We start from the raw sequence: 23,404 nt of genomic DNA, 5'->3' as shown, positions 1-23,404 counted from the left end.
CAGCGCTTTCCAGGGAACCTGGAGAGCAGTTCCAGGAAAGGGGAGCCAGGCTGCCGGCTCACCTGCTCCACGTGCTCTCAGCGGAGCAGCCTGGGCAGCCCTGGCAGGCAGGGCCACGGCCAGGAGGAGCAGCAGGAAGAGGCGCAGAGCAAGGGCCATGGTGCCTTGCCCTCTGCCAGTCCCGCAGCTCTTGCTGCCACCGCTGTCCTGACACCGCTGTCCCAATGTCAGCACCACTGCTGCCACCGCCGCTGCTGCCGCAACAGTTGTGCTCAGGGACTGACTGCTGGGTCCTTGTGCTGCTGTGCAATCACAGGGTTCTGGGACCTCTGTGACCTCATGGCGTGCCGTGACCTCATGGCTTTAGCTGTACTCCCAGAGTACACTCCCATCTGTACAAATGGACTACCATGGTTGTTTTTATGTATCACAGGCCCATTGCTCAGTAAATCTTATTTGTGGCCTGATGACATTGCTGGTCAGGCTGTGTCCCTGGGGATGCTCAGAATTCACAGAATTCACAGAATGACTAGGTTTGAATAGACCTTGAAGATCATCAAGTCCAACCCATGTCCCCACACCTCAGCTAAACCATGGCACCAAGTGTCACCTCCAGTCTTTTTTTAAACACATCCAGGGATGGTGACTCCACCACTTCCCTGGGCAGGCCATTCCAGAAGCTTATTAATCTTTCTGTGAAAAACTTTTTCCTAATATCCAACCTACATTTCCCTTGGCATGGCTGGAGACCGTGTCCTCTTGTTCTGTCAGTTGCTGCCTGGAGAAAGAGACCAACTCCACTGGAGCACAGCCACCTTTCAGGAAGTTGTAGAGTGACAAGCTCACCTCTGAGCCTCCTTTTCTCCAGGCTAACAACCCCAGCTCCCTCAGTGGTTCCTCACAGGGTTTGTGTTCCAAGCCCCTCAGCAGCCTCGTTGCCTCCTCTGGATGTGCTCAATTGTCCCAACCTCCTTCCCAAACTGAGGGGCCAGAACTGGACACAGCACTCGAGGTGAGGCCTCACCAGTGCCAAATACAGGGGAAGAATGACCTCCCTTCTCCTGCTGGCCACACCATTCCTGATCAAGGCCAGGAGCCCTTGGCCCTCTTGGCCACCAGGGCACACGTCCGGTTCATGTCCAGCCGGCTGTCACCAGCACCCCCAGGTCCCTTTGTGCCTGGGCACTGTTCAGCCTCACCGTCCCCAGCCCAGAGCATTGCAGGGGGTTATTGTGGCCAAAATGAAGACTAGACACTTGGACCTAATAAACTTCATTTCATTGGACTCTGCCCATCCCTCCAACCATTTAGGGTCTCCCTGCAGAGCCCTCCTACCTTCCAAGAGATGGACACATGCTCCCCGCTTAGTGTGGTCTGCAGATTTACTAATGAAAGGCTCAATCCCCTCATCCATGTTGTCAATAAAACCATTGAACAGAGCTGGCCCCAGCACAGAGCCCTGAGGGACACCCCTGGCTGCCAGCTGGATGCAGCACCGCTCACCAGCACTCTCTGGGCCGGCCAGCCAGCCAGTTCTGAACCCAGCCCAGAGTGCTCCTGTCCCAGGCCTGGGCTGCAGCTTTTTCCAGGAGCGTGCTGTGGGACACAGTGCCAAAGGCCTTGCTGGAGTCCAAACAGACACATCCACAGCCTTTCCCTCATCCACCAGTCTGTTCCCGTGCCCTCAGGATCTCTGTTTTGAAGCACACCTGCGGAGGATCAGTAAGGGGACATCGCGCCGTGATCAGTATGATCAAGTGAAGCCAATTTATTACAAAAAGCAAGCCATTTTTATACTATTCTCTATTGTTCACGCCTCAAGCTGATACATGATTGGTTAAATCCTTTTTACGCACGCATTTTAATATTTCAGTTAATTTTAGTTAGTCTTCCCTCTTCATGCGTCTCGCTGCGGTTTTCTTGTCTGCCTTTGCATCCTGAAGTGTCTGCTTCTGAGCGTGTTCTTCTCCTTTCGTGTCCTTCAAGGACATGGCGACCTTACTCAGTCTCTATGAAGGCTGGATTGTGCATATGTTGCATATGTCCATTGTCCTGCAAAAAACTCTCAACAGTTCCCCTGTCCTGTTTTTGCACAAGCCAGACTGAATTAATAGCACGTTCAGTTATTCTCTGCACTCACTGTAATAAGCAGGGTACAATAAGCAAAATTACTAAAATGATGCAAAAAACCATAACGCCAAAGCTATCTAAGTCTTTAAGCCAACCTGTAATGTCCCAAGATTTTAACCACTCATCAACAGTGTTATTAACAACCGTAAGTTTCTTGATGTTTTGCGAAAGTTTCTTGTGAATTGATTCAGAGTGATCAGAGAGATTCATGCAACACACCCCTTCAAAATCTTCACACCCGTGCCCTTGTGCTAGCAATAGAAAATCTATGGCAGCCCTGTTTTGTAACACAGCATGGTGTATGCTACGTACATCAGTGGTGAGTTCATCTAACACTGTGGATGTGATGTTAATTTTTTCCCTGCCCAACACGCTAGCCGCCTTAATTGTGTCAGGGCATGTGCGGAGGCTACTCCTGGTGTGAAAAATGATGCCAATATAACTGATGGTGAGTCCCACAATTGTACCTCATCTCTACGTTCAGGGCCCAACTGATGCACACTACGTCTTGACCACTGGGACTTGTGACTGATGTTAAATACCTGATGGATGTTAGGAGCAAATAATGTTAGTTTGCCGAAATAACATGGTCCTCCCAACGCTTTCTGGGGCACCGCAGGCCAGGCTCTCTCCCCACAAATGAGGAGAACCCCAGGAGGTAGCATTTTAGCTGCACCTTGCTCTGTTGGTAAAGGCCTTATACAATTGTTACAATAATCTGTGGTATTGTAGTACCATGAGGAGCCAGGGGATATCCAAGTGCTATCATTTTTTGGTCATCCCTCTTTTATGCTAAACAAATCTGAGCCTACGGAATAATACCCAAAAAATAAACAGTAATTGCCTGGCATAGAACCCGGGATGTCTAGCTCCTGTGGCTCCGTGCCAGTGATATCCAATCCCTGGGCAATTGTAAAAGCTTCTGCTCCCAGGGGGTTCACTGAAGTCCCATAAGCGTCACACCAATTTGCAGAGGTTGGTCCGCCCTGGATATTCCACCTTTGGACTGTGCACCAACGTAACCAAGCATCATTTAAATTTTTGTGCACTGTGGCCTTAGTCCAAGGTCCAAATTCTTCCATAGAATCTAATGGAACTCCAATTAAACAAGTACAAAAAGGATCAGAAGGTGTAGCCAATGATAAGCAAATTGATTCTTGCCCTGTTTGATTAGCCCATGTAACCCACATGTTTGTTCGCTGATCAGTGTTATGCAAGCCCTGCGTTTTTCCTATTACTGTAATGATTATCATCAATATTAGTTGCGGGACAATTGCCATTGTCGCCAGCTTTGCCGATCACGTCTACGCTTTAGCCAATATTCTTTGGCGTCGTCCCACTGACTGTCAGAAACGTGATGCTGTTGTGGCACTGCTATTCCTCTCCTACACTCTGCAGCTGTAATCTGAATTTGCAATACAATTTGATTTGCTATTGCCTGTTTTGCCAATTGTAATTGAATCCAAAGCAAACTTTGCTGATCCCATGTTTCAATCCTGGCTAAAATTCCAACGTTCTAAAAATATCCCTCTAAGGGGTTCAGGGGGAGGTTGTCTTCTATGACTAGGCCCTAAAAATATTTCTAACGCACGCTCAAAAGTAGGCATATTAAGTACACTAAAACATCTATTAAATCTAAATTAATAGAGCTAAATTTTTGCTTTTTCCTGTGAGGTATAAAGATTTTTTTTCCTGACGGACTTATCGCCTTCACTTCAGTTTGCACTTAACACACTGGACCCTGATCCATGGTTTGCAAAAATAGCCATGAACAGAAGAAGCTCATTCAATTTGATTTAAGACCCGTATTGGAAATGGTGGTAGGCTGTCGTTACTGGTTACTGTAACCCCAGATCCAGCTAGTTGGCCCACATCTGTTAATAGCTGTGGAAAAAAAGTTCAGCCATTGTTCAACCCTCAGGTGCTGGAGCATCAGGTTCAGCTGCGTCTGGAGTTGGTGCTGTCGCCGACGTTCTGCTTCTGGACAGAGCTGGCAGGTGTGACTTTAGGTGAGGTTTCACCTACTTGGCCGGAACCAGCGAATTCCTTTATCTGTAAGTAAGCGCATGTAACCTCTTCCCATTAATTTCATTGCTGCTGGCCCTTCCCACATCCCGGTTTCCGGGCTTTTAAACATGACTTGAATACTGTCAGGTAATTCCTCACTTGGCCTATGCATGAGGGCATGATGCACAAGAATGGGAAGAGGTTCATCCCTATCTCCTGTTGTTCTGAGATAATTAAGCACAAAGAGAGCCTTAGCTGTCTATTCTTCCGGGGATACCCCTACCATTCCCCCTTTTTATTTTTGCAGCATGCCCTCGAACATCTGATGGGCTCGCTCAATAATTCCCTGACCTGTAGAGTTGTGTGGAATACCGGTATCATGTTGAATACCCCATAAATTACAGAAACATTGAAACTTTAAAGATCAATAAGCAGGGCCATTATCCATCTTGATGGCTAAAGGGACTCCCAACACTGCAAAGCAATTGTTCAAATGTTTCTCAACGTGACGTGCTGTCTCACCTGTTGAAGGGGTAGCCCATATAACACAAGAGTATCAATGCAAACATGTACAAACTTCTTCTGGCCAAATTCTGCTTCGTGTGTTACATCCATTTGCCATAATTGCAAAGGTTGGGTACCTCTTGGGTTAACACCGGTGCCTAAGCCAATGCCATCCCTTTGACAATCTGGAGAGGATCATACAATGCCAGTGGCATCAGTAAGAGGGATACCAAATTGTTTAGCCAACATCTTTGCAGATTGATGTAAAAAAGCATGAGAATTTTTTGCTTGTTGAAATTTATCAGAGGTTGGCATTGGCCAGACAGCAGCTACCAACCGATCAGCTCGAGCATTACCTTCAGACAGACCAGGGAGATTTTGATGACTGCGAACGTGAGTAATGAAATACTCCTGTTGGCGTCGGTTCAGATTTCTCAGTAGTCGGCTTAAAAGTGAATACAAATGTTTGTTATTAACTTCCTTAACTACTGCCCTTTTGAGGCGTTGTACACAGCCAACCACCTGAAGTGAATCAGAAACAATGTTAACAACCTGATGGTTCCAATTCTCAAAGGCCCAAATTACTGCCTTCAACTCCAAGGTTTGCAATGTATCTCCTATCTCCCCAGGAATTATATACTGATTCCATGAACCCTTTTGCTGCCACGTACAAGCAGCCCTTTTAGACCGTTTGCCTGCGTCTGTAAAAATTGTTAGTCCTAGTACTGGAGACTCGTATCTCCATGGTCTGTCCTCCAGCCGCTGCTGCTCTAACAAGGACAACACACGATGCCACAGATAGGTATTGTGAACTTTTCCACCGTAATCAGTAAGGGCTGTTTGTAAAGGAACAGAATGCCTAATTCCTCATTCTAAATACCCATTGGCTAGAGGTACTGCAATTGCGTACGGTTCCTGTCCCCAAATTTCTAGTATCCTCCCTCTGCCTTTCACGATTAATTGAGCAAATAGTTCTAGGTGAGTGGTAATGGTTCTAGGCTGTCGCACAGGTAAAAATACCCACTCCAGAATGGTTAAAGGATTAGCCTGAGTCTCTGTCCATTGACAAATTAATGCAAAAGGATGTTTGGCATACTGGTCACCCTCCTTGCTGCGTTTGATGATCATCAGTTGAACGGGGACACCTGCCATCAGGTGATGTGCATGTGCTGTGGCAACCTTTGAGGCTATATGTTCCAAGGCCTGTTGTTGCGTCCTGTCCAGTGATCGGCGCTCGTCTGCCCGGGATGAGGTACCTAGCAGCTGTATTAATGGTTCAAGTTCTTCATTAGTTATTCCACAAATAGTTCTAATCCATTGTATATCTCCTACTAATTTTTGAACATCATGTACAGTTTTTTATCTCGGTAGTAATGGTAATCTTCTGAGGTTTCACTACAGCTTGATCAATGTGCCACCCAAGATACTTCCATGGAGCTGAACGCTGTACTTTTTTTAGGGGCAATTCTCAACCCTCTCTGTTCTAGAATAGTTGTCATGCTTGCTAAAACATTTTCAAAGTCCAATTGCTGTCCTGCCACCAAGATATCATCCATGTAATGATATATGACACAGTTAGGAAATTGCTGCCCGACTGGCTCTAATGCCCAGGCTACGTAAACCTGGCACATAGTGGGCGAGTTACGCATCCTTTGTGGCAAAAATTTCCACTCATATCTCTTGTAGGGTTTTCTTTGTTGATGGAGGGATTGAGAAAGCAAAATGACTGATGTCTTCAGGGTGTAGTGAAATAGTGAAGAAACAGTCTTTGAGATCAATAATCAGTAAACCCCAGGACTCAGGTAACAAAACAGGGGATGGGAGTCCAGGTTGTAATGCTCCCATACTCTGCATTACTGCGTTGACTGCTCTAAGATCGTGCAACAACCTCCATTCCCCACTCTTTTTTGGAATTGTAGAAATAGGCTTGTTCCATGGGCTAGCTGATGGTCTTATATGACCAGCCTCAAGTTGTTCTTGAACCAACTCTTGAACCTTGAGCAGCTTTTCCTTTGACAGCAGCCACTGATCAATCCATATAGGGGTATTGGTAGTCCGGCTAATTTTGAGGATTGGCTGCCCCTCAGTGGCCACTCTTAAAAAGGCTGTGTAACAATTGTGCCCTTCTGTTGTCTTAACAAATCCCCGCCTATTAAACCTAGCAAATTTCCGGGAGTCTGCATGACATAGGGTCTTGTTGTTACGTTCACTCCATCTGGGAAAGGTAGTTACCTCCCTGCTTAATTTAATGGCTTGGGTCCACCAATCCCTGCAATTCCCAAAACAGGATTAACCACTGGCCAATTTTTGGGCCATATAGTGCTTGAAATGATTGTTACATCTGCTCCAGTATCAATTGTCAGTTTCTTGGTGATAGAATTACCATTGAGACTTATCAGGGTTACCAGCTTATCTGGTTTACCTCTTGTAATGTCCATTGCCCAATACACTTCTGGGTTACCTGTGGAATCAAAACCGCCTGTTCCCCACTCCTTCAATCCTTTACAGGGAACACAAGACTTAAAAGGAACAAGTTGAGCAATTTGTGATCCTTTAGGGATAGATACAGGAGGAAAAAATGTCCTAGCCATAATTTTGATAACCCCTTGATAGTCTGATCAATAACCCCAGGAATTACATCCAGTCCCCTTTAGCTAGCAGATGATCTTCCTAACAGAAAAGCACTAAGCCCATCCCCCAGAGGTCCCTTTACATTAGTCTCTACCAGATGTACTGCAGAGTCAGCGATGGTAATGTCTACTGTGGTTTCCAGGTCCATTCCGGCGCTTCCAGGAGTTGCGGATTGGAGTGAGTAAAGTCCTCCAGAGGGGGCTGAGCCACCCATGCAGCTCCCTGAGCTTGTGTCTTTGTGCGTGGGGCCGCTCTCCGTGGTCCGTTTCCCTGGAACCTACAGTCTCTTGGGTGGTGATTATCCTTCTTGCAGATGGAGCAAAATTTCCTTATTGGCACAGATCAACATTGACTCTGTACATGTCCGACCTTCCCACACCCAAAACATTTGACGTTTTTCCCTTCTGCCTTCTTTTCTGATTTTGAAAGTAGTGGCTTTACAGCGCCTTGTACTGCAGCAGCCACATAGGCAGCCTTTGGTCTCTCTGTGGTTCTAGTCATTAATTCTAGCAAATCAACAACTTCTGCTCCCTTTTGCAACGTGCCTAAAATCCGCCGAGTCTTATCGTTAGCATTATCAAAGGCAAGCATCTTAAACAGCTTCTGCTTTGTTTCCGGATCCAAATTGGGGTGATCATAAATAGCCCTATGCAAGTGGTCTACGAATTTATCAAAGTCCTCATTTCCCCCTTGACATATCTGCGTAAAAGCCTGAACATGCAGCCCATCAGGCAATGCAAGGATTGAAGTGTGCAAGTTGTTGGCTTAAATGCAAAACTTCATTGATACTTTGGGCTTGGGCAGTTGCTGTGGACCAGGGACCTTCTCCTAATAGCTGTCGTGCTGTAATTCCAAACAATGGGTCCCCCTGAGCCTGAGGTCTTGCTTCCTCTTTTTTACATGTGCCTTCCCAATTCTTATAATACTGAATCTGCTGATGAGGGGGCATAATAAATCTAACCGAAGTTTGAACATCAGCGGGAATAAAGGTATCTGCTGTAAAAATGAATTGCAATAACGATTGTGCTAATTGAGCTTTCAAGCCATATTGTATAACGGCGCTTTTCAATTTTTCTAATGTCTTCCAATCAAATGGCTCCCATCCTCGCCCTGCAGCTTGGGTGACCACAGGGAAAGCTTCTATAGTACTAGGGGAGAATGTCCCCTCAATTATTGCTTCAGTAATAACACCTTTCCACTTTCTTTTTTGTGCTGTTTCTATTTCGGGATCTAGCTCTAACTCCCAAACTTCCGTGGTCGAGGGGGGTATCTGCCTCCCCCTCTGCTCCTCGAGAGCCCTCTCAGAGCTCAAAATAGCTGGCAGCTCCCTCCTTTCAAAAGAATAGTCCTTTTGGGGAGCAACTAGATCACTTTGTTGAATTACAAACTTCTGCAAATTTTCTACCAAAGCTTTTAATTCCTCTTCAACCTAGGCAGATTGTCAATCTGTCTTTTCTTCTTTAGCCTCATCTTCAGGTGATGAATACATTATTTCTTAAACTTCACCACCAGCTGCCCCCTTTTCCTGAGTACGTTTATTCTCGGGCTGGCAGCTGGAGCCTCCGAGGGAGGCTGCTTCCTGACTCTTTCTCATCTGAGGGTCCTGAGATTTTGAGTTCCTCTTTAGTTAGTGGAAGTGGGCTAGAGGGTCCTGGGCAGCACGAAGGAATGTCTAATGTAGTAGGAAATAACTTGCTAGCAGGAAATGCCTGTGGCTCAGGGTCGGGGCTTGGGGAAAAAGCAACGCAAGCTGCTGCAGCTGCTTTCTTTTCCGCCTTCATTGCCTGTAATACCTCTACAATGTTTTCCCACAGGGTAGCATATTTAGATGTCTCTTTAGCCTCACGTCCTCCTGAAGCAATACAGTCCCACAACACACTGCCCACGGCTTCCCAGGTCGATACCTCAAAAGCGACCTGAGCTCCTGGTATGAGGTTTTGTTCCCATGCCCAGTAAATAAGTCCCTTCAGAGTGGAAGCATCATATTTCTGCCCTCTCTCAAAGAGGATATGTTGGAGGTGTTTCTGAACCCCATCTCTGTCATGGTCCAACCCCATTCCTCCCCAGCCGCTCACCTGATCAGGGTGAGATCACTTCTTCTTCAATTTGGAGCTCCTTTATTCACCTTTTCTTCTTGCCGGGGCAGTGAGGATACTTTCGACCGGCTTCTCCACCTCCCGAAGGCTGTCACTGTACCTCTCACCACCGTGAAATAGCCGTCTCCGGGTCCCTCGTTCGGGCACCAAAATGTGCGGAGGATCAGTAAGGGGACATCGCGCCATGATCAGTATGATCAAGTGAAACCAATTTATTACAAAAAGCAAGCCATTTTTATACTATTCTCTATTGTTCATGCCTCAAGCTGATACATGATTGGTTAAATCCTTTTTACGCATGCATTTTAATATTTCAGTTAATTTTAGTTAGTTTTCCCTCTTCATGCGTCTCGCTGCGGTTTTCTTGTCTGCCTTTGCATCCTGAAGTGTCTGCTTCTGAGCGTGTTCTTCTCCTTTCGTGTCCTTCAAGGACATGGCGACCTTACTCAGTCTCTATGAAGGCTGGATTGTGCATATGTTGCATATGTCCATTGTCCTGCAAAAGACTCTCAACACACACCCACCTTTCATGGACTCCTTTGTTTTTAAGGGCTGCTTCCCAAGGAAATCTCTGAATAAGTCTCTTAAATAGGCCAAAGTCTGCCCTCCAGAAGTCATATGTGAATGTCCTATTGATGTTCCTCCTGATTTCACAAAATACCAAGAATTCTTGATACATTAGAGTTCCAATGTCTGAGAAATAACATAAGACAGACCACTCATGTTTCCTCAGAAAAACTGCCCTGCTTATTGTCTGGAGCTTTCTTTTATAGCCCGTTCAAAACTCCCGGGTCGAAACAGCTCATTGGTCTATCTGTGTGCCCCCAGACTCTGAACCAATACAATGTCTGCATCCTAGGAGAGTTCCCCTTTGGATGTGAACTTCTGTCAGTCAAACACAGAGGCTAATTCATGGAGCTGAGCTGGACTGCTTATTATAACTTGATTAATTTTAACTACAGATCTGCTTGAAATGCAACCAGTTATATACTTTCATGATCACTATGCCCCAAGCAGCCTCCAACCACCATATCTTCCCCCAGCCCACCTCTATTTGCAAACAGCAGATCTAACATAGTCCCTCCCCTGGTGGGCTCACCCACCAGCTGCAGCAAACAGTTGTCCTCCACACACTCTACAGATTTCCTGGGCTGCTTTTTTTCTACTGAATTAAGCTTCCAGCAAATGTCTGGCAAGTTGAAGTTGCCTGTGGAAGAATGGCTGGATGAACAGGGCCATAGATCCCTGGAAATGTTGTACAAGCAAACCCCATGTAAGCTTAGCATGAGTAGGCCGCACGCCATGCTAGGGAGATTGCAAAATGTGCTGACAAGGACAGGACAGTGTCCCTGATTGTTTTGTGTGGGTTTGCAATATAAAAATAAGGAAGTAAAAGCAACAAGAATGAGGAAAAACCCTGTGTTAGAAACCGCAAAGTCAGAGGAGTATGTAAATGCAACCTTTTGCCTTACACCAATGAACTAATGACAAGTATGCATAATTACTGGAAACAATATAAAAGTACCGTTGCACTCAAAATAAATTGAAGCTTGCTTTACCAATCATATTGATCGATTGCATGTCTTCCCTCGCCGACCACAGTTGCCTACAAGAACAAGGGCTGATGATCTTGAAACATTCTCTAGCTGTCTATAGAATGAGTTGTCCACCACTTCTTTCTGGTTGGGTGGACGATAACAGACTCCCAGTGGGATGTCAGCCTTGTTGGCCTTCCCCCTAATTCTCACCCATAGGCATTCAACTTCATCATCATTAGTTTCAATATCCATGGTGTCCAAAGCCTCCCTAATATAAAGAGCCACCCCTCCAACTCTTCTCCCTTTCCTGTTTCTCCTGAAGAGCTTGTAGCCATCCAGTGCAGTGCTCCAGCCATGTGAGTCATCCCACCATGTTTCTGTGATGGTGATTACATCATAGCTCTGCCGCTGGACCATGGCCTCCAGCTCTTCTTGTTTGTTACCCATGCTACCCATGTGCACTGGTATCCATGCACCTCAGCTGGGCTGCTGATTTCACCCCTAACTCAGGCTTACCACCCTCGGGCCTGCTTCCAGACAACCCATCTGCATGCCCCTCCCCCTTCAGACCTAGTTTAAAGCCCTCTCAACAAGTTCTACTAGCTCATGAGCTAAAAACCTTCTGCCCTTAACAGAGAGATGGAGCCCATCTGGTTCCAGCAGGCCAGGTGCCGTAAAAGCTGCCCCATGATCAAAGAATCCAAAATTCAGCCAATGACACCAACCCATGAGCCACTTACTGATCAGGAGAGCTCTCCTATTGCTTTCACTGTTTTGCTCAGCCACCAAGGGCCTGAGGAAAAGACCACCTGGGCCCCTGTCCTATCAACCACTTGTCCCAGTGCCCTAAAGTGCCCTTTAATTGTCTTGATGGTCCTCTTTTCAATCTCATCACTGCCAGCCTGGAGTACCAGCAGTGGATAATAATCAGAGGGCTGAATCAGCCCAGGAAGTCCCTCAGGGATATCCTGTACCTGGGCCCTAGAGAGGCGGCAGACCTCTCTGTGGGGTGGGTCTGGTAGACATATGGGGCCCTCTGTTCTCCCCACAAGGGAATCACCCACTACGATTACCGTTCTTTCCTTTTTAATAGTAGAGGAGGCGATCCATCTTACAGATTAATCATAATTGGGAGGCTCACTGGGCAGACAATTTTCTTCTAAATTGTCTGACTGACTCTCTAGATCCGAGGGCTCATACCTTTTCTGAAGTGGCACCTGGCTAGGGGATAGGGGTTGGGAGGAATTTTTATTATACCCTCCCTGTGCAGGGACCATTTCCACTCCCCCTCCTCTAGCAGGTGTCCTTCTATTGCCTGACAGTGGGCAGCATAGGAGTCCTCTGACCCTTGGTGGGCCTCCTGTAGGGATGGAAGGCCTGAACTCCATCAATCTATTTCCCAATCACTTTCCCTGATAATCCATAGTCTTTCAATTTCTTCCCTAAGTTTGGCCACCAATGAAAGGAGATCGTTCACTTGTTCACACGGCAGGCAGCTTTTCTCTGCAATGCCCCCTGAAGCCACTGCTAAGCTCAAACACTACACAGGAATGGGTCTGGACAGACACATCCTTTCTGGAGGGTTGCATCTGGTTACATACACTTGTACTAACTACAGTTTTCAATTGCATAAAAACCATTACTACCAGAAACCCCAAAACCAACCAAACAACAGAAATACTGCAAGCAACACACAGTAAAATTTACTAGCAAGAAAACCTGTAACCCTGCCTGCTTGCCCTGCCTGTGCAAACTGCGTGGCGAGCTGCCCCTCAGAGACGTGCCATGGCCCTGTTCGCGCGCTCCTGTGCGCCGCGCTCCCCAGAGGCCTCTTTCAATCAGCCCGCTAGCCAACAGGGGAGGAAGGCGTGCCCCATCCCTGCGTGACTCACAAGCTTTAGATGGCTTCCAAGTTTTCCTGGGCATGCCACTGGAGGAGGTCCAGACCCAGATGATCCCAGAGAAGGAAATATGACCTCAGCCCAGGAATGCTCAGCATGGGCTCCCCCAGCCCCCGGGGCCCCGCCGCTGGTCACAGCAGCCCCTGCCTGGCTCTAGCCTGCCCACCCCGTGGGCATCCACGGCTGCCCCTGGGCATGGAGCTCAGCCAGGGCTGGTGCTGGTTGGGCTTTGCTGCTGCTGCCACCCGGACACTGGGGTGACAGCTCCATCTCTTTATTGCCACAGAAGAGCTGGGCCAAGCCCTGCCCACCTTCAGTAGGGGCCAGAGAGCAGGGCCAGCGTCTTCAGGGGGAGAGGACCTTGTTTGCGTGGTGGCAGCATCGGCACAGCAACAAGCTGGTAAAGCAGCTGTGACAGGGACAATGGGCATGGACATGGAGATGTGTGATTAGAGATCCAGTTCTCCCTTAGGTGTTTGGCAGGACATATGAAGAGGGAAAGATATGGCTGTGGAAAAAGGCCATGGCAAGTAACACAGTAAACAGAAGCTCTGCTGTACATATCATGCACTGCTTGTACCAGTCCTGCAAGCAGAAAATCCTAGGGATACATCAAAATGGATTTAGACCACGTATTCCTGTCTTGTTTTGAACCTCTGCAGGATCCGTGGTCAGCATGAGCCCGTGCTGTGCGTCTCTGCTGAGCTGGCAGCACGGTGGATCCGGGCAGGACGTTCTCCGTTTCCCCCAGAGCTGGGGCCTGCAGGCACTTTGCCGCCCCTTGGCACCTTGCCACCCCTTGGCCCCTCAGCATATATATGTTAAGAGAAGTTTTATAGACTTACTGTTTATGTTTTCCCCCCCATTGAATTGTTATTATGGGATGATCTGAGTTCAGGACATTTAAGAGCGTCACCTTAAAATGACAGCAGCACCTGACCTCCATACAAGATGTAAGGAAATATAATCCACCACTGGACAGCAAATAGGTTGATGGACAGAACTTTAAGAAGGGCAAAAGAATTAAAGAGTGAAATCTCCATTGTGTGGATGCGCAAATGGTGGGGAAAATCCTCTACTCACAGTGCTGAATTAATTACCTATCCAGTCTCCTGTGGTATTTTAAAAGAAAAATTTAATAAACCTCTTAAATTTTTTGAAGTAATATTTTTCTCATAAGCCATTCCCTGGCTTGTAGGGCTGCAGCTCTTGCCCTGGCTGGAGATCATGGCCAGGCCCTTCGGGGAGAGAGGGTGCTATTCTGGGTGGTACTCGCAGAATTTTTCCAGCAATAAGCTGGTAATGCACCTGTGGAAGGGACAATGGACACGGGCACGGCGAAGCAAGATGACAGGCCCAGTTGTCGCAGATGGAAGTCTTCGGCTGGTCTTGTGCAGTGGGAGAGGCGCTCCTGTGAAGAGAGGAGGTGGCTGAGGCCCCACTGCCAGTGGCACACAGGGAGCCTCCTGCACAGCAGGGCCCGGGGCTGGCAAGGCTCCCCAGCACGGCTGGAGCTGCTGGCACAGCCTGGCCCAGCTGCACAGCTGCCCCTCACGGCCCCGGTGAGCAGGGGACGGCTCTGGGCAGGGTCCCTGGCCAGGAGCGGGCCCCAGAGCGCCTCTGCCTTTCCAGGGCAAGCTCGTCCCTGCTCTTTCTCCTCCCCACCGTGCTTTGCCTCTGCCCTGTGCCCCTGGGGCTGCTCCTTGCCAGGCAGCCTCAGTGGGAGCCAGCACTGGCTGCAGCCCCAGCGGGCCCCCCAGGACAAGGCCCAGCAATGAAGAGGCCACAGAAAGCACTGGGCAGCAGCAGAACCCTCAGCAGAGTTATTTGGACAGTCATGGACTGTCAACAACTCCACTGCAGCTCCTCTAAGAATGTTTGCTGTCTACATTAGTCTTTCAAAAGAAGCTGTTTGAGGGAAAGATGAAGAAAACACTCACTGTTTTCTCTTCCAATACCACCAGATTCCGACACAGCACAAGATGAAGATAAGCTCCAAAAAAAGCAGGCCTGCCTCTAGGCCTAGCCAGCAGCCTGTTCCCTTACAGAAACCCTTTCCAGTGCCCTTCTGAGAATCAGGAATTCGTGCTGTGGGGCTGGCTGCACCTGTGGGAGCAATGGGGAGTGTGAGCCCGTGCTGTGCTGCACTGCTGAGCTGGCAGCACGGTGGATCCGGGCAGGACGCTCTCCGTTTCCCCCCGAGCTGGAGCCTGCAGGCACCTTGCCGCCCCTTGGCACAGGCTGTGCCTCCCAACCAAGCCCAGCAGGCCGGGAGGAGAGCCCGGGGGCAGCGTAGCTGCTTGGGCAGTGGCTGCTTCGAGGCACACGGGCCAAACCCATCCCTGAGAAGCCCCTGCCAGCCCTGGCCCTCCCTGCCCCGTGACAGCTCCCCCAGCCCCAGGGGACAGAGTCAGGACCTGTCAGGACCCAGTGCAGCCCCTGCCCAGTCGGGAGCCAGGGCTGGCTCTGGCCCTGGGCTCACGGCAGGGCTCCCGCTCGGGGCTGCTCCTGTGCCTTGGGCCTCTGGGCACTCAGGGCCAGCTCCGGAGCAGCTGCAGTGGGAGGGACGTTGGTGCATGAGTCCCATTTCCCCGGGGCTGTGAATGAGCTACAGAGGCCTCCAAGCCTCCAGAGGTGCCTCCAGCTTTGGCTGCTGCCGGGCCGTGCAAGGGCAGGCCCTGGGGGAAGAGCTGCTGCCACACAGCCCTGCCAAGGGCTGAGCCCTGCACAGCAGTTACCTCCTGTGCTTGTGCCCGTGTCTGGCATCTCCTCGTTTCCTGCAGTAGGGGCTGCTAATGGGCCACTACTTTCCCCGCGATGTGCCCCCTTCTGTGGAGATATCTGGTCCATTCCTTGATAAAGGAAAATGGAAAGCTGAATCAGATGGAAGCGTTCCTGATTTGGGTGCTGGAATCTTCATTTCGTCATGCTTTTGAAATATGGGGATAGGGTTCAGAAAATATGTTGGCTTTTTGGGCAGGGCCAAGGCTCTTCCTTTTCCAACAGCCACCAAGCCTGAGGCGCAGGAGCAGTGAGGGGATGCCACAGAGCGAGGGCGCACACGTGCATGGCTCTGTCCTGGCACCTGCAGCGATGCCCGCCTGGCCGAGCTTTGGGCTCTGAGCTGGCAGCTCTCGCAGGGGAAAGGCCTTGACCTACCCTGCCCATCTCCCAGAGGCTCAGTCCTGGACGTGGGCTGGGAATCCAGATCACCTTCACCACCAGGTTCAGCTGCAAAGAAAGGCAGGACAGAACAGCTCCCGTGGCACTGCAGGAGACCCTCAGGCTGCAGGCAAGGCTCAGCCTCGGGGCACAGCCCAGGGCCCGGCCCCTTCCCTCTCTGCTCTTCTCCGTGGCTGCACAGAACACACGGAAGGGCACACTGGCATTGCACATGGGAGGAAGATGGACAGCTAAATGCTCCTTCCTCCCGCTGAAAGCCATCCTGTGGGATCCCTCAGGGCATGAGAAGGGAGCAAGGCAAATTTTCCTTAACTCATTACTCCTCAGATGGTCTTCAGGGAAAGGGCAAATGTTTGAGCTCTTGCCACCTGGTCACTGCAAATTCGGTCAGGTAAGGTGCATTGAGAACTTGCCTCCAGCATTTCTCAAGAGACTCAAGCCATAATCCAGCAGGGCTTCCAGATAATCCATGTCCTGATCCCAGTCTAGAAGGGAGCACAGAAAAGAATTATTTCCATTGTGCACTGGTATCTCTTTCTCCCTCTGGGGACTGGGAACTGCAAGGGGTTCAGGTAAGGCCCTGTGATCCAGATGTGAATGGACATGGCCAAAGCAGCAGAGGGGCCTGGGGAGCTCTGGGCTGGCTCCTGGTTGCTCTCCACCCGCTTTGCAGGCCCTGTGTGACATCCCTGGTGTGGTGGCTGCACCAGCCAAGGGCCCATTTTGGTTCTCTCAGTCACACAAAGGAAACCCTCCCTTAATCCCTGGGGAAACCTGCAGAAGGCAGTGCTGCAGATATCCCATGAAAACTCCCTCCCTCCTCTCCTCCCAACCGCCCTTCCTCCTTCTGCTCGGACACATCCCAGTTCTCAAGGGCAAACAGCAAGGCCCTCTAAGGACCCACTGGAGCCTTGCTCTTCCCCTCTGCCCTTTCCCCACCACTGGCACCCTGTGCAGTCACTCCCAGGTTTTGGGACGTGTCTCCCAAGGAGGGACCCCAGCAGGACAACTCAGTACCCGAGTGCCCTGAGCCTGCTCGGGATAATTCCTCTGGGCTGTGCCCATCTTGTCAGGTCTGTGCCCACAATGCTAAGCCGCAGAGAGGGCAATCCAAGCCTCAGCCGGGCTCAGGCCCAGAGGCACAGCAATTACCTCCTGTGACTGTCCCTGGCATCGCCTCCCTTCCTGCTGCAGAGGCTGCCAATGAGCCACTGCTTCCTCCGGGAAATGCTGCCTTCAGCACAGCCTCCCCATCTGCTTCTGGAGATAGGAAGAGACACTGCAGGATCAGCTGCGGCTGCTCCCCACTGGGAAGGTGGCATCTTCAGCAGCCAGTACTCGTGAAAGATATGATTAAGTATCAGGAAATCATATAAAAATTCTGGGGAGGCCAGGGCCCACTTTCATCAAAACACCCACCCTTACTAATCAGACTGTAGATCTAAAATTGCAGGGCATCTCATGCCCTTGGTGCAATTTGTGCTGCCTCTCAGCTGCGGCCAAATGCCTTCCTGCAGAGGCTGGGGAGAAGCTGCAGCCAGGCCAGGCTGGGAAACAGCCCTGCAGGGCGTGGAAGCAGCAGTGGGGCAGCGAAGCTGCCATGGTTCTCTTCCATTCCCGCTGTGCCAGGCACGGCGTGTCCAGATGAGCAGCCAAAGCCCTCAGCTGCTGAGCCCCAGGGGAAGGCTGAGGGAAATGCACCCACCTTGTCCTGCCTGAAGCATTTCCTTCAGCATTTGCCTCATGATTTTGAGTGGCTCATGGGGTGTCTTGCGGCCTGTAGCTTTGTTCTTTCCTACTGGAGGACCTTAGGGAAACATTTCCATTTCCCAGGAATGGATCCCACAAAAGCAGGGCTCAGCCTGTGGGGTCAGCAGGGACACACTACTCACCCCTGCGATGGGAGCTGGGCTTCTGTGCAGGAACCAGCAAAGGAGCTTGAAAAGTTCTCCCTGCAGACACCCCTGTAACACAACAGCAAGAGAAGCTTCTGTCATCTCTGCTCACCTGCACGGGCACCACTCAGCCTGAGGAGTGGTGAGGGGATGACACAGGGTGAGGGCACACACGTGCATGGCTCTTTTCTGGCACCTGCAGCGATGCCAGGATATTGACACTGTTAGGAAAGGCACAAGGAGAACTTGCCTCCAGCATTCTCCAAGAGTTTCAAGCCATCATCCAGCAGGGCATCCAGATAATGCAATTTGCGATCCCAATCTAGAAAGGAGCAGAGAGCAGACCCATTTCCATGGTGTGCTGGGATCCCCCTCTGCGTCAGGGAAGTGGGCACTGCAAGGGGGTCAGGTAAGGCCGTGGGAGCCACATGTGAATGGACATTGCCAAAGCTGCAGAGAGGCCTGGGCAGCTTTGGGCTAGTTCCTGGTTGATCCCCATTCTCTTTGCAGGCCCTGTGCAACATCTCGGGAGGTGCAGCTAGAGCAGCCCAGGGACCTGGGGGCTCTCACTCCCACACAGGAAGCCCTCACTAAATGCTTGGAGAAATCTGCAGCAGGCAGTGCCACAACTAACGCACTGTCCCTCTGTCACTCTCTCCTGCTTGCCCACCTGCCTGTGGAACAGCTCCCACAGCCCAAGGGCACATAGCCAGGCCCTCTCAGGATCCACTGGAGCCTTGCTCTTCCCCTCTGCCCTTTCCCCACCAAGGGCACCCCGTGCAGCCACTCCCAGGTTTTGGGACGTGTCTCCCACGGAGGGACCCCAGCTGGACTGCTCTGTACCCGAGTGCCCTGAGCCTGCTCGGGATAATTCCTCCGGGCTGTGCCCGTCTTGTCCTGGCTGTGCCTGCAGTGCCAAGCAGCAGAGAGGGCAGCCCAAGCCTCCACAGGGCTCAGGCCCAGAGGCACAGCACTTACCTCCTGTGACTGTGCCTGGCATCGCCTCCCTTCCTGCAGCAGAGGCTGCCAATGAGCCACTGCTTCCTCCAGGAAATGCCACCTTCTGCACAGCCTCTCCATCAGCTTCTGGAGGAAGGAAGAGGCATAGCTGGATCAGGTGGGGCTCTTCCTCAAAAGAAAGATGGTATCTACAGGAGGCAATGCCTGTCAAAGGCACAAACTTGCTGGGGAGGCCAGGCCCACTTTCATCCAAACACCCGCCCTTACTGATCAGCCTAGAGACTGCGAAATTGCAGGGGCTCTCAGGGTGTGAATGGCCCTTGGTGCAGTTTTGGCTACATGTCAGCTGCGGCCAAATGCCTTCCTTCAGAGGCTGGGGAGAAGCTGCAGCCAGGCCAAGCTGGGAAACAGCCTCGCAGGGCATGGAAGCAGCAGCAGGCAGAGAGGCTGCTATGGATCCCTCCCCTTGTGCTGGGCATGGCGTGTCCAGATGTGCAGCCAAAGCCCCCGGCTGCTGAGTCCAAGGGGAAGGCTGAAAAAAATGCACCCACCAAGGGGTCCCTCCAGGTCACTCAGGATCCTCTCTGTGTGTTTGGATGCCTCCAAGGATTTACTGTCTCCTTTTGGTTTGTTCTTCATTCTCAGGGGACCTGAAGAGAAAAATTTCTATTTCCCAGGAATGGATCCCACAAAAGCAGGGCTCAGCCTGAGGGGTCAGCAGGGACACACTACTCACGCCTGCGATTCGAGCTGGGCTTGTGTGCAGTAACATGCAAGGAAGCTGGAGAAGTCGTCCCTGCAGACACCCCTGTAACTCAACAGCCACAGAAGCTTTTGTCATCTCTGCTCATCTGCACGGGCACCATTGAGCCACAGGAGCGGTGAGGGGATGGCACAGGGCGAGGGCACACACGTGCATGGCTCTGTCCTGGCACCTGCAGCGATGCCCGCCTGGCCGAGCTTTGGGCTCTGAGCTGGCAGCTCTCGCAGGGGAAAGGCCTTGACCTACCCTGCCCATCTCCCAGAGGCTCAGTCCTGGATGTGGGCTGGGAATCCAGATCACCTTCACCAGCAGGTTCATCTGCAAAGAAAGGCAGGACAGAACAGCTCCCGTGGCACTGCAGGAGACCCTCAGGCTGCAGGCAAGGCTCAGCCTTGGGGCACAGCTCTGGGCCTGGCCCCTTCCCTCTCTGCTCTTCTCCGTGGCTGCACAGAGCACACGGAAGGGCACACTGGCATTGCACATGGGAGGAAGATGGACAGCTAAATGCTCCTTCCTCCCACTGACAGAGATCCTGTGGGATCCCTCAGGGCATGAGAAGGGAGCAGGGCAAGGTTTTCAGAATTCTTCAGCCCTTACTTAGCCTTAACAAAAATGGCAGATGAGTGAGCTCTTGCCACGTGGACCCTGATAATTCGTCAGCAAAAAAGGGAAATTCAGAACTTGCCTCCATTATTCTCCAAGATCTTTAAAGTGTCATTCACCAGGACTTGCAAATAACTCACGTAACGATCCAAATCTACAGGGAAGCAGATATCAGAACCATTTCCATGGTGTGCTGGGAGCCCCCTCTCCCTTAGGGAACTGGGCACTGCAATGGGGTGAGGTAAGGCCGTGGGAACGAGATGTGAATGGACAAGGCCAAACTGCACAGGGGCCTGGGGAGCTCTGGGCTGGCTCCTGGCCACTCTCGACCCTCTTTCCTTATCCTGTGGAACATTCCTGGAGAGGAAACAGGGGCTGCCCAGGGCCCATGGGGGCTCTCTCCCTCCCCCAGAGGAAACCCTCCCTAAAGGCCTGGGGAAAACCATGCCCAGCGCTTTCCAGGGAACCTGGAGAGCAGTTCCAGGAAAGGGGAGCCAGGCTGCCGGCTCACCTGCTCCACGTGCTCTCAGCGGAGCAGCCTGGGCAGCCCTGGCAGGCAGGGCCACGGCCAGGAGGAGCAGCAGGAAGAGGCGCAGAGCAAGGGCCATGGTGCCTTGCCCTCTGCCAGTCCCGCAGCTCTTGCTGCCACCGCTGTCCTGACACCGCTGTCCCAATGTCAGCACCACTGCTGCCACCGCCGCTGCTGCCGCAACAGTTGTGCTCAGGGACTGACTGCTGGGTCCTTGTGCTGCTGTGCAATCACAGGGCTCTGGGACCTCTGTGACCTCATGGCCTGCTGTGACCTCAGCCTGCTGTGACCCCTGAGCCTGCTGTGACCTCATGGCCTTAGCTGTACCCTCAGAGTATACGCCCATCTGTACAAATGGACTGCCCTGATGGTAATTGTTTCACTTCTTCAAAGGGCCACTGCTCACCAAAACTTTCAGGGACACAGGGTCTTGTTTGGGTGGTGGCAGCATCTGCACAGCAACAAGCTGGTAATGCAGCTGCTACAGGGACATTGGGCACGGGCATGGAGATTGGAAATGTCTGGCAGGTGTGTCCCAGACTGAGGTGTTTGGCTGTTCTTGGCTGCAGAGGGACAGCTGTTGAGAGAAGAGGTAGCTGAAGCCTCAGGTTCAGCTGGGACACTGTCCTGGGGTGACTTTATGATTTTTTGTCCCCATTTGTCAGTTCAGCCTGGAAATAAGTTTTGCACCTTTAGGACTGGTTCCAAGAGTGAAGAGGGGTGAGAAGACACACAGAGTTTGTTATCACAAACTGCACTTGCTCCCCTGCATCCTTCTCCTGCACTGTGTTGTCTGCGGCAAGGACAGATAGAGGGATAGATGTCTCCTTTGATTTTTGTAAGCTTTTAACTAGCTGAGGCAGAGAATTTCTCTGGACTGTTTTTTTCCGTTTTTTGTGGAACTGCTTAAACCTGCTCTGGACCGAAAACTCAGAAGAGCAGCAGCAGCTCACACCTGAGACCCACCGGACTGGGCCAGGGCTGCAGCATTTCCAGTGCGGGAGGGACTGGTAACAGAATGAGTTAGCAGAGCTACAGCCCACCAAGGAGGCTTTCTGAGAGTGCGTCATCACTTTTAAGTGGCAAGAGGTTTTATTGTTTAATATTGTTCATTTTTTATTCTGCTGGTGAATACTTTGCCTGTTAAATAAATAATTTTTTTTCTACTTTCCTCTAAAGAAATCATCTTCCCAAACTAGTCGGGGGAGGGGTGGCTTGAATATGTTTTCTAGAGAAACCCTTTGGAGATTATCTCCAAAATCTGCCCTAAACCAAGATAAAAACAGAGACCTACTTGCACAGCAGGAGATTACCATTGTGCTCAAAGTTTGCTGCTGAAGACTAAGGGGTAGGCTTATCAGAAACCCAGAAAATATCAGGGAAAAGGTTTTTCGTTACGTGCTGTGACTACGTACAAATCTCCAGTGCGAAAAGAGCCTCTGCAGTACGCTGGATGTCTTGGCTTGTTTTATTTCTTCCTAGAGTATAGATTACCAATTAAATGCAATTGTCTTTTTATTTCAAAAAGTGTAAAAATGTTCTAAGTTTTTCCTAATTTTAAAACCTCTTTGAAAAATCCTAAACTACTATGGAAAAAGGGAGGAAACTTTGGGAGATTTCTTTCTAAAGAAAATAAAAAACTAAATATTTAAAAAATTTCTAATTTCTGAAAATGTAAAACAAAGCCAAAATGTGGTGTCTCAGGAGCACCATGCCTGGCTGCTGCCAGCCCAGCACTGGCTGTGCCCAGACAATCACCCAGAGACCAGAGCTGAAGCCCAAAGGTGCTCAAGCCCTTCCCGGGCAGGAGGGGCCCACCTTCGGTCCTGGCTGGACACCAGGGCCAGCACCATTGGAGACAGAGGCTGCTGTTCTGGGTGGGGGGCTGAACATCCACGGCACCAAGCTGATAACGCAGCCGTGGCAGGGATGTTGGACAGCAGCTTGGGAAGGCTGATGACAGGTACAGGTCTCTCCAACTGAAGTCTTCAACCGGTCTTGTGAAGGAGAGGCGCTCCTGTGAAGAGAGGAGGTGGCTGAGGCCCCACTGCCAGTGGCACTCAGGGAGCCTCCTGCACAGCAGGGCCCAGGGCTGGCAAGGCTCCCCAGCACGGCTGGAGCTGCTGGCACAGCCTGGCCCAGCTGCACAGCTGCCCCTCACGGCCCCGGCGAGCAGGGGACGGCTCTGGGCAGGGTCCCTGGCCAGGAGCGGGCCCCAGAGCGCCTCTGCCTTTCCAGGGCAAGCTCGTCCCTGCTCTTTCTCCTCCCCACCTTGCTTTGCCTCTGCCCTGTGCCCCTGGGGCTGCTCTTGGCCAGGATTAATAATGCGTGATTTTTCTGTCAGGAAAGGGACATGGACAGGGTGCCCCTAACATGCACCATGATCTTCACACTGTGACTCTCCAGGACTTCCAGTCAATCCATATCTCGATCCCAGTGTAGATGGGAGCATAGTTTAGAACCCTTTTCATGTTGTGCTGGGTTCCCCACGTGCTTTAGGGAACTGGGCAATGCACGGAGCTCCTTCCTAAGAGGAAGAAGGCACGGCATCAGTTGTAGCCCGGGGCGCCCCGTGTGCCACAGGGCACGGCCGTGGCTGTCAATGTGTGTGGCTACAGCACAGGGCCGGGGCGTAGCAAGGCCCTTGTTGTGGCTGCCCCGCTG

At 50.9% G+C, this 23,404-nt stretch overlaps 1 long non-coding RNA gene across 1 annotated transcript; it reads right to left on the bottom strand.

The window, feature by feature from the left end:
* Positions 1 to 1,744: 1,744 nt before the first annotated feature.
* LOC132332102 (uncharacterized) lies at positions 1,745 to 9,629 on the bottom strand. The gene is made up of 2 exons (XR_009487797.1): positions 9,348 to 9,629; positions 1,745 to 7,578 (listed from the first exon to the last, which is right to left on the bottom strand). It is a non-coding gene; the product is annotated as an uncharacterized LOC132332102 (long non-coding RNA).
* Positions 9,630 to 23,404: the final 13,775 nt, after the last annotated feature.

Source organism: Haemorhous mexicanus, chromosome 11, assembly GCF_027477595.1.
Source record: "Haemorhous mexicanus isolate bHaeMex1 chromosome 11, bHaeMex1.pri, whole genome shotgun sequence".
NCBI classification, from domain to species: domain Eukaryota; kingdom Metazoa; phylum Chordata; class Aves; order Passeriformes; family Fringillidae; genus Haemorhous; species Haemorhous mexicanus.
The sequence above is the reverse complement of the archived record's forward strand: the minus strand, read 5'-3'. Positions and strand labels throughout refer to the sequence as shown.